This window comes from Dendronephthya gigantea, unplaced genomic scaffold (assembly GCF_004324835.1).
Source record: "Dendronephthya gigantea isolate DGI-Jeju-01 unplaced genomic scaffold, DenGig_1.0 000006F, whole genome shotgun sequence".
In the NCBI taxonomy this organism is placed as follows: Eukaryota; Metazoa; Cnidaria; class Anthozoa; order Malacalcyonacea; family Nephtheidae; genus Dendronephthya; species Dendronephthya gigantea.
Window position 1 is genome coordinate 938706 of NW_021163016.1, and position 11140 is coordinate 949845.

The 11140-nt window shown below is 36.8% G+C and overlaps 1 long non-coding RNA gene across 1 annotated transcript; it reads right to left on the reverse strand.

Moving 5' to 3' along the window:
* Positions 1-5949: 5949 nt before the first annotated feature.
* Positions 5950-6498, reverse strand: LOC114516615. Its single transcript, XR_003686311.1, has 3 exons — positions 6448-6498; positions 6158-6325; positions 5950-5995 (listed from the first exon to the last, which is right to left on the reverse strand). It is a non-coding gene; the product is annotated as an uncharacterized LOC114516615 (long non-coding RNA).
* Between the last annotated feature and the right edge of the window lie 4642 nt (positions 6499-11140).

Below are 11140 nucleotides of genomic sequence, written 5' to 3' on the forward strand. Positions count from 1 at the left end.
AACTACTATATAAAAATTATATAACTATAACTACGTGTAGGGCGCTCACTATAGAGCGTATTGAAGTAAAGGTAACTGACGTGTATTTGGCCCGGTATTCTAAATAAAAATAAATTTTCGTAAATTTTCCTAATACTAGCAACAACAATTACAGTCTAGCATTTTGAAAAGAATTTGCCCATAAGCTTTTCTGTATTTGATATGCCTCATTCCGTAGATGAAAGCGTTCACGATCGAGTTTATGCCATATAACTCGTAGTGAACAAACACGTACCAAATCTGCGCGCAGGAACTACTACAAAAGTAGAATAACACGATCCCGATAAAGGTGGTTAAAAAGCAACAGATTGCCAACACTGTAATAACAACAGAAAATGTTTTTACTTCTGTAAACGCCTGAATTAGACGAAGTACAACTCTCATAATGCCTGAATGTTCGTTGTGGTTATTGATGCCTGCGACCATGGATTGATCAATGATTCGTTTGCGTTGTTTTCGAGACACACTTAAAATTCGGGAATTCAGAAAGAATATTAAAATGAGTGGAAAATAGAATAGAGGAGCTGCGATAGGATAATAGATGCTGGGAGGAATGTAGCAATAACTTCTAATTTTATCGTCATTACTCCGAAAATGAACATAAAACACAGCGTAAACACAACAAGCAGTTATCCAGATTCCAGAAACAACCAGGAACACTCGTCGACGTGTCACAATCAGAGAATATTTCAGAGGTTTCACGATATATAAATAAAGATCAACAGTAATTGCGAGAATTGTTGCCACTGAGGCAACAACTAAAGCCTCACTGGTAGAACGAGTTAACTTACAAAACAAGTCCTGATCACTCTCAATGTTTAATATAGTCTGAATAAACTCGATGATCCATAGTGGATAAAATGTTAAACACACGAGAAGATCCGCTAATGCCAAGTTTGCTATCAAGTAAGATGTCGCTGTCTTTTCTTTACACAACAAAATTGTGTATATTATAACTGTGACATTTCCCAATACTCCAATAATCATCGCGATAAATTTGAAAACAACTGAAAAGATGAAAATACTGCTGGCAACTGGAACGAGAGTTGAGCTGTTAGTCATGTTTGGTTTTAATGTCGTAGAATATCAGTGGACGAGGGAGAATAGCACGTATACGTTTTTTTGCGTATTGACTGAATAATACTGCACCTGTCTTAAAGGACAAATTAAAATGACAACAATTATAGGTTCTGAGTTATTGGAACTTGTAGGACTAAGAGATTAGCATATGAATAACGCGCACAAGTACCTTAACTATTATTACTAACACGGATATATTAAATAAGCAACTGATCATAGCTGTATCTTCACCTGATCTATTAGTTTTTAAGTAATTTGTTCATAAGGTACTGTTAATCTCAATGAAATAGTTTGATTAATCGCTTGGACCTAACCAACTGAAAGCTAAAAAGAGGCAGTTAGGATAGTTTGTGCGATAATTCATCTGTAACAAGACGCTAATTCTGGCGGTTACTGCGTCGCGCCAATCGTTGCATGCAACTGTGCCCCATTTCCTGTCAATATTAATTTTATTGCTTTATAGAAAAATGTTTCTTTCTTAGGGTTTCTAGTAAATAGAGCACTTCGTACAGAATATAGGGGTAAAACTGCATTATTGGTGCTAGGCAGATGTAGATAACGATGTACATGAATAAGGCTGAGTTTGGAAGCATGTACTCTAGGAATCTGTTTGTACTGAAATTCAATAGGATTGGTCTGGCCGTTTTTACCCTTTCATAGCATACAAGGCTTTCATGGCATACAAGGCTTTCAAGATTCATGTGACCGTTGTCTGTAAACCCGTTTTAGTGTAGGTTTACCACGATCAGTGTGTGCTAGTGTATGCAGAGTGAGCATATAAACAAGAAAAGGCGAGAATCCAGCATTATGATTACCTGTACGTATTTTCTCGAACGACTAGATTTCCTGCGCTATCGGCCATGCACATGCAGCGACTCGTGTACGTGTTATTTTATATGACGTGTATCGTGCATGCAGTTTCCTGCTTTTGGTTCGCACGACCCGAGTTCGAATCCGGGGACAACAAACTTTTTCAATTTTTCGTTTCAGTAAAATTTTTCTTTTGCGGGGGTTACTAAGCTTACGTTACTATTTGAAGTGTGTTCAGCACGAAAATATTTCGATACGAAATCAGACGAGTTCAAAATACGAGTATCTCAGTTGGCCTGCGCGGCCAGGAAGACCGGGTCGAAAACGTAAAAAACACGAAAAAAAAACAAAAAACAAAACACCGACGGCAATTTTAGACTGCGTTCGCGCAGTGCGCGACGCAGTAATGATAAATAAGGTAAGCTAGCACATCGGACATCCGTCAAAATCAAGTGATCTGCCAAGCTGATGTGTAAGTATATATAGCTACAGCTGATTCGATTATGGGGTTTTCATCAAAACAAAAAAGTACAAAGCGCACAAAGGATGTTCGATAACAGGTCGCCTTTTCCGAATAGTTAAAATGTCCATTTTTCACTTTTCCCCTGTCCACTTTTCCCTCGCCATATCTATTCAAAGAGCTCTTATGGTTATTAAGCCTCATTCTGAAAGGTGTTATAGTACAGCCCACATATTGTTTGCCACATTTCCTGCAGTCTACCAGATATAAACCCCTTCTGAGTTACAATCAAAGTAATGATTAATGTGAAAAGTACGACCCTCTACAAAGCTTTTAAATGTAGAGCCTTCAATAACATTTTGGCAAACTTTACACCTTCTATTTCCACACTTAAACATCCCTCCAATTTCAGTCTGCTCCCTAGGCAATTTGGATCGCACTAAATGGTCCTTAAAGTTTTTTGCTCTACGAAAACAAATCATAGGAGGTTCCGACATGATATTAGAAAAACTGGTAGACCAACCTATACCATCTGTTGCAATTCCCTAAAGATACCGTACAGACTTTGTAAAGCCGGATGATAATAAATTAGAAGAGTGTTTTTGTTTCCCCTTTCAGCCCTTTGCTTACGTTCTAATAAATCAATCCTGCTAATATTTTTCATCCTACTAAACTGGTTCTCCACAAAATCTCCCTCATAACCCCTCTTAACTAGAAAGCCCTTAAGATCAGAAGGCAATATTCAAATAAAAGAATTGACGAACAAAATCAAAAAATAAACAATGGTTTTCTCCTTATTTATTCACTTAGTATTTACATTCATTTTCCAAAAAACTTAGCATTGGATATGATCTTTCACGCACTCAAGTCAATATGATCACACCAACTTACGAACTGTTTACATGGAGCGAGTTACCCCGGCTAGGCGAGGTGAAAACTGCATAATTTATAATGAAAGACTGATCAGGTTAAGCCTTTGATGTGATGCGCTTTTTACCTCGCCCAACCAGGATAACTCGCTCCATGTAAACAGGCCTTATAATCATATCTGACGATGGGGGACACTCCTTGATTTATCGAATAAAGACAAGGCAACCTAATGTTAGATTTATTTTATGAAGAGCGGGAAAGTCGGTTATCGGCATAAACCGATGATCATCAGCCTTATTACGCCCATAAAGAAACAGAGAAAGCAGTGGATGTGATAATTAGAGACGGAAAGCAAGCTGGTAGACGGACATTTTCACAAGATCACCAACAAACTATAACCTCTGAAATTCAGACTTTCATGCCGAGATTAAATGAATGAATCTGTAAAATACGGTAAGAACTCGCTAAGATACTATGGTCCTTACCTTTGGTCGAAGTTAGGCGCAGAAGATAGGAATCAGACCTCTCTATCTGTTTCATTACCAGAAATTTGCGACATGATAATTTGCATGTATACTAATTTGCATTTAACTTTCAGCATAATGGCCTTCAACATTTACTATAAAATATATATAGTGAATATACAAAACTTAAAAATGCCGTTGACCTAGACCTTGCCTACTGTTTGCCGACCTCTAGATCGGTCGAGCAGCTGTTTAAAAACGTTTTGGTGGCCGAATTTTTTTGCTTGGGCATTTCTGTAATCTGCCAAATTTAAAAATATATTGCTCAAAGTTTTGTCCGTGTTCTGTCAACGAACTTATAAAATCGCTCACATTGATTCGAATATTTCGATTCAGGTAGTTGATGAATTGACGTGTAATGTACCAAAAAAAATTGTTAAAGATATTGTCTTTCGTATTTGTGTATAAACTTTTCTGTACGGCTCGGATTTTCACTGCAATCACTTTAAAAAATATTATCAGTCTTATCAGGAACTTGAACAATACGAAGGCTATATATACACATTTGTTCACAATCAGTTGGCCGAACGTAGAAATACCTAAGGTAAGTAATTCGATCATTAAAACGTTGGGAAACGGCTGTTCTATTGACCCAGAGGTCGGCAAACAGTGGGCAAGGTCTAGGGCAACGACATTTTAAGGTTTTGCATATTTACTATATGTATTTAATAGTAAAAGTTGAAGGCCATTATGCTGAAAGTTAAATGCAAATTAGTATAAATGCAAATTATCATGTCGCAAATTTCTGGTAATGTTTAGCGAAGGTATAGAAAAACCGAATTGAGATGTATTGTAGCAGAGTAACTGTAGAAAATGAAAAACCATTCCCATCCGTATAACAGGATAACGAAGTAACCGTTACCATAGTGTTTAGATTAGATATAACATATAATTCTAATAGTAAGTGTCCTTAAGTTAGTAGTTTATTGCTGTAACCGGCTAGATATCTTCGACACAATAATAAAGTTTTTTATTTATCTATGTTTTTATATAATTATCCAACACGAATCTGGTTACATTCAGTTTCGTGGTTACTCCGTTAATCATGAGGTCTGAAACCTAATTTTTGTACTACATAATTATGGAAATTTCGACAACCGGAATTCGAATGTATGTTATTTCCGCAGGGCCCGACCCCCAAATTTACATACACGTTCCATTGAATTTATATTTTATATTTTATACGCTATACAAAGATCAACTTCCGCAATTTAAGTATTGTCTTGTCCGGAGGACCCAACTTCTAAATATACACCGCGTTTTATATTATTCTTATGGTAATAAAATTTCCACAACCGCTTAATCCGAATATGTTATTTCCGCATGCAGGGCCCAATCACGAAATTTAAATATCCGCGCGACTCAAATTTATAAGTTCAACCTCCGCAAATATACAGTCTTTGTCCGCACGGCACAACCCCTAAATTCACAACGCGTTTTCTATTTTATGGTGCGATAATTTCTACTTTATAAGCCCGATCCCAATTAAGTCGTAATTGTCGTGAACAAGTCATTTTCACTGATGAGAAATAGTCCGGATGTAAATTTGTCTTTGTTTCTGTATTGAAATCGGTCATTGTTGACTTGCAGACGCGTAGAAATATTCTCAATCACATCAGCCACCTTGACATGTTCACCACACTCACGACTAATTGGAAGCCACGCAGACATCATTGGTATAAAATTTATACCAAAAAGAAACACATGCATTACATTATGAATCGAACTAGTATATGCACACAGGCTCGAAAAAGTTAAAATGGAACAGAGATATTTGCGTTTGTTCAGCCCTAATACTAACCTTACGACGTCTTCGTTCTTGTGAATTCGTCGGAGACAATATATCAACTATAGTATTTATCACTTCAAAGGATACGCTGGAATATTGCCTCTCCTAATCCGTGTTCAATAAATGGGCGTCGATTGCGTCGTCTTTGGAGCTGTGACGTGCAGATTAATTAATCCAATCCAATCTTAGACAAATCTAATGTAATCCTGCCCGACATTATTGTAATCCTCTTTATCATTTTGTTAATCTCCCGTGAATGGAACCCTTAATTTGAAACGTCAGGTGACCTCATTTCCCAGTATCATTTGTATTGACATTCTATATTAATTTTGTCGTCGGATCTTGCCGTTTGTAATCTTGCTGGTATCTGAAACTATCTTCATTCTTGAAAAGCTCTGTTGGTTGTCGAAGAACATATTCAACCTAAGATAAATGCATTTAGCAATAAGATAAATTAACATATTCAATACCATCGAGTCTAACAAATTGCCGATTGCATTTTGCATTAGGACTGACAAGAGAACATGCACAGCGAGCGTTCGAGTTGTCATACAAGGAAAAGTGACTAGTCGAGAAGTAAAATACCTGAGAGCTTTGTAGGAACCACGAAGAAAGCAGCTTTGCTTTGCTTTCTACGATGACGAAGTTTGACTTCGTATTTCAATTATGTGGTCGCAATTAAGCATTGATAGTTTCCTCTGTCGCACTTCACTTTTGTCAAGACACTTTTTAGGCAAACGTAGCAAATCTCTCCTAGAAATATAATTCGACGATAAACCAAAGCTTATCAATTGGTTTGCTAGCCAATGTTGTTGTTGCAACCCCGTTCGATAAACTTCGTATTTACACAAAGTATAGGAAGATAATTAAAATACCTGATCGTCTCGTTGGAGTAAAATAGGAGCAATTGCTTCCCAATGTACAGGGTGTCCCAAAAAAAAGTCCCCGCTATTGAAATGAAGCTTTTGTTGGAATTTGAATGCATGATCAACGCAGTAGTGTGTAAATAGCATATTTATTAGGTTGAGGCATTCAAATAAAGCGTCTTGCTTTCAATTGGGTTTATCATAATATTAAGGCAATCAGATTCGAACAAAGGCTTGATTTCAATAGAGGGGACATTTTTTGGGACACCCTGTACAGGGTGAGTGAAAAATGAATCGTTTCAAATTCAAATTTGGCACATAATTAAATAACTCATGGGTATACGAAAACATAAATTGTGCTTCCTTTGGGAGTCATTTTAAATAATCTGGCGATAAATAATAAAAGTGTAGAAATTTGCATGGAACTGGACGACTTTTCATTAATGAGTCATTTAACTTATTGACAACACACTATGGTTCAACTAACCACTGAACAACGAGTATTTGTTGTAACACATTTTGATACGTACGTGATTCAACACATTACGGCAGTGGCCTGACATGATTCAGAGAGTGTTTCGTGAAAATATGCAGAGACGAACGAAATAATAATAAACCGTTTATCAAATTGTTTTTATAGCACACGCGTCACGTTGTATGCTTTCGCATAATTAACTACGCCCTGTTAGGCACAAGGGAAGTGTCACAACAATAATTTGAATATCAAAGGCATCACTTTGTCGAACAACGTTCGGTGTCCATGAGGATCCCGAACTCAACTCAATATCATACATCGGCTGTCGAGTCAGCAAGGGACCTGGGGAAAAGGCTTACATGCTTGGAAATAATGAGAATTAAAGCGCTTTCAACGGGGTTGCGAAAGTATTTCAGGGTGGACGTTCTTCATGGGCACAGTTTACTCTCCATTTTAGGTATTTCGGGGCAACCCGTTATGACCTGGACCTGGCCGAGGCAAATTGCTACTTTCAGAGGCCCAGCGCATGCATTGAAACTTTTCCCGTTTTTTTAACGATATTAAGGAATAATTACCCCGATATACGAACGACATCAAAACAATTAAAACAGATAATTTATTTTAAACAGCGAAATCGGTTACATGCATCAGCCACACTTCGATTGACGGAACAAAACTCCTCATTTAATAAAAGTATTCAACGAAACACTGGTGAACCCGAAACAATATTGCGGAGAATTATGACAAATCCAAGAAAATATTCATAACACTAGCAACAGCAATAATTACATTCTAGAATTCTGAAAAGAATTTGTCCATAAGCTTTTCTGTATTTCAAATGCCTCATTCCGTAGATGAAAGCATTCACGATTGAGTTTACTCCATAAAGCTCGTATTGAACAACCACGAACCAAACCCGTTGGCATGAAACACTACAAAAGCGGATAAGCACGACCCCGATGATTGCTGGTAAAAAGCAACAGATTGCCAACACTAAAATAACAATAGAAAATGTTTTCACTTCTGTAAACGCCTGGAATAGACGAAGTACACCTCTCTTATTTTGAGATTGTTCGTTGCAGTTTGTGATGCCAGCGACCATGTACTCATCAATGATTAGTTTGCTTTGCTTTCGAGAAACACCCAAAATTCGAAAATTCAGAAGAAAAGTAAAAGTGAGAGGAATATAGAGAAGAACTTGTTTAGAGTAATAGATACTGTCAGGTACGTAACAAAGACTTCTGATTCTTTTGTCAAAACTCCGATTGTGAACATAAAATACAGCGCAAACACAAAAAGCAGTAAACCAGATTCCAGAAATAACCAGGAACACTCGTCGTCGTGTTACAATAAGAGGATATTTCAGAGGTTTCACGATATATAAATAACGATCAACAGTAATTGCGAGAATTGTAGCCACTGAAGCAAACACCAAACACATGCTTGTAGAACGAGTTAACTTACAAAACAAGTCCTGATCACTCTCAATGTTTAATAAAGTCTGAGTAAACTCGATGATCCATAGTGGATAAAATGTTAAACACACGAGAAGATCCGATAATGCCAAGTTTGCTATCAAGTAAGATGTCGCTGTCTTTTCTTTACACCACAAAATTGTGTATATTATAACTGTAACATTTCCCAATACTCCAATAATCATCGCGATAAATTTGAAAGCAACAGAAGGGATGAGAACACTGCTGGCAACTGGAACGAGAATTGTGCTGTTAGTCATGTTTCAGTTTAATGTCGTAGAATATCACTGGAAGAGGGAGTATAGCGCGTATACGTTACTTCGGCGTTTTGACTGAATAATATTGCACCTGCGTTAAATGACAAATGAGAACAAAAATGATCGATTGTATGACAATTTTTGGAATACTAAAAGATTAGCATATGACGAACGGCGATAATTCTACTTGACTGTTTTTCATGTCCTTGTATATATGGGTGAGTAAGCTCGAAGTTCTAAATTTTTTCAAGACAAATATGTGTATATTCTTTGAATTAATAAAAGCAAACACACGGATTATCCGTCAAGATTATGCCGAACATCTTCTTCACCTCCTCCACCTGCTTGCATACAGACAAATTTTATCTGAATAATCCCCGGCTCTTTTGAAAGAACAGAAACTTAAAGCTTTTATTGATCTTCGCTATGAGGAATCTGCACGAGGAAGTGGTATAGAGACATCAGGTTTTTTTTCAATTGCATGGCAACAATCAGTTGCAGATATTCTTTAATCGACTGAACCTATATAAGACGTTTAGTCGTTTAGTTTATTCGCTACTCGTTGCAACATGAATAATGAATCATGAAGCTCTTGTGAATGTGAATTAATAGTTTATAGAGTAAAGTTTTGAAGACATGTATTTGTTGAAAATTCACCCTAGTTAAATAAAATACTGACAACCTTGACTGAATCAGCTGTACAGGGCATGGGTAAATAAACTGATGCCTTCAAACGTCCAAATTTCGCCTGGACTTATAATGGATCAGGGGCAGCGGAGCATAATATATTTTGGAGGGGCTAATTTCACGAGGCACCACCATAGTTGGCGCCGAGCGGAATTTTTTTGGAAGTTCAATGCTCTAGATCTTCGGAAATGGCCATTTCAGAGTCCTAGTTGCCGCTTTCATCGTAGTTTTTCATGGGCAAACACAAACTGAAAACGGCACAGCGCGCGTGTAGTGATATCTTCTACATTTGAAAAATCATCTCTCAAATTCTCAAAATAATTTCCAAACAAAATAGCGGTCCGAAATAAAAAATATACAACCACGAATATTCTGCTGTTAAAGACAACTATGAAAGATCAAAGAAAGTCAATTTACATTCACTTGATCCGTATCACAATATAGGATATCTTACTAGCATTTGATACGCCGGCGAGCATAAGGAGCATTAATTTGACGACTTCGTCACAACGTAATTTGTATATTCAATCTCCCATTCTGGCATTCGTCATGAAATTTTTGGGGAGGTTAAAGCCCCTCTATTAAAATAAAGAAATTCGGTTCGTGATCATTCGCCAAACCGTATGAGGAAGTGGTAGCTACAGAAATATACATTTTTTGTTAAAAATGCCAAAATTGACTTGGAGATAATATTTAGAAGACTTCACCTACTACAGACGAATTTCATCTCAATATATCTATACCGAAATTGTCAATAATTGTGTTAATTGAAAATTCGTCCTTGTAGGGACAATAGATAATAGACAGCCTTGATTAAGTCATGCCTTCCAACATGCAAATTTGCCGCGAACTTGTTATAATAACTGATCTAAGTAGACAACTCCGCTTATGCCCAAGCCGACGCATTCATGACTACACAATTTATGATTGGAACTGACGCACTTTAAGAAATCCGTCGAACAGAACTGTATAATAATATGAATTAACACTCTGTCCCCCCCAATTACGGTTCCAGCCACGCAACTGGAGGCCCTGCGATAAAACTTCTTGTTCAAACAAACTTTCCTAGCTAAATTTCACGATTATTCAGCTATCCCCTAATCCAGAAGGCTAGCTATTTGTGCAAAATTCTTTGCCGAAGAGACAAGATAATTTATGCATGCATGCATGGCTTATATAATAACGCATGCATGTAAACACCTTGGTAATAATATAAAATTTTTATAGCGTGAATGTTGGATATTTTTAGTTAATGCTTCTTTTAATCTTTTAAAAAGTTTATTACATTTTTTGCCCCTTCAAACAATCCCATACAACGGTGAGTTCTCTTTTGAAATACGACATAAGTTTAATTAATACAAAAGGTATAGAACGTTCAAATAACAACATAAATTACGTAGCAATAGTATTGACTCGACTAATGCAGTTATTGAGGAGAGATCTTTGTCTAGCTAGTAGTCTACACAAGTTGTCCGAGACAAAGTCATTACTCAAGGGCTTTTAAATGAAATCTAATAAAAAAACCCTAAAAATAACCCAGGCATGATTCAACTACTTATATAACTAACTACGTGTAGGGCGCTCACTATAGGGCGCATTAAAGTAAAGGTAACTGACGTGTATTTAGTCCGGTATTCTAAATAAAAATAAAAGCAATCAATACATGAAAATTTTAAAAAAGCTGGCGCTTGTTAAACGAACTAAAATTCTAATGTTGCGCATAGAAATTAGGAAAGGCGAAGTAACTATACGAAAATGAACAAGACACTCGTCGAAATACGTCAGAATAATTTATTACGCTGAATCAT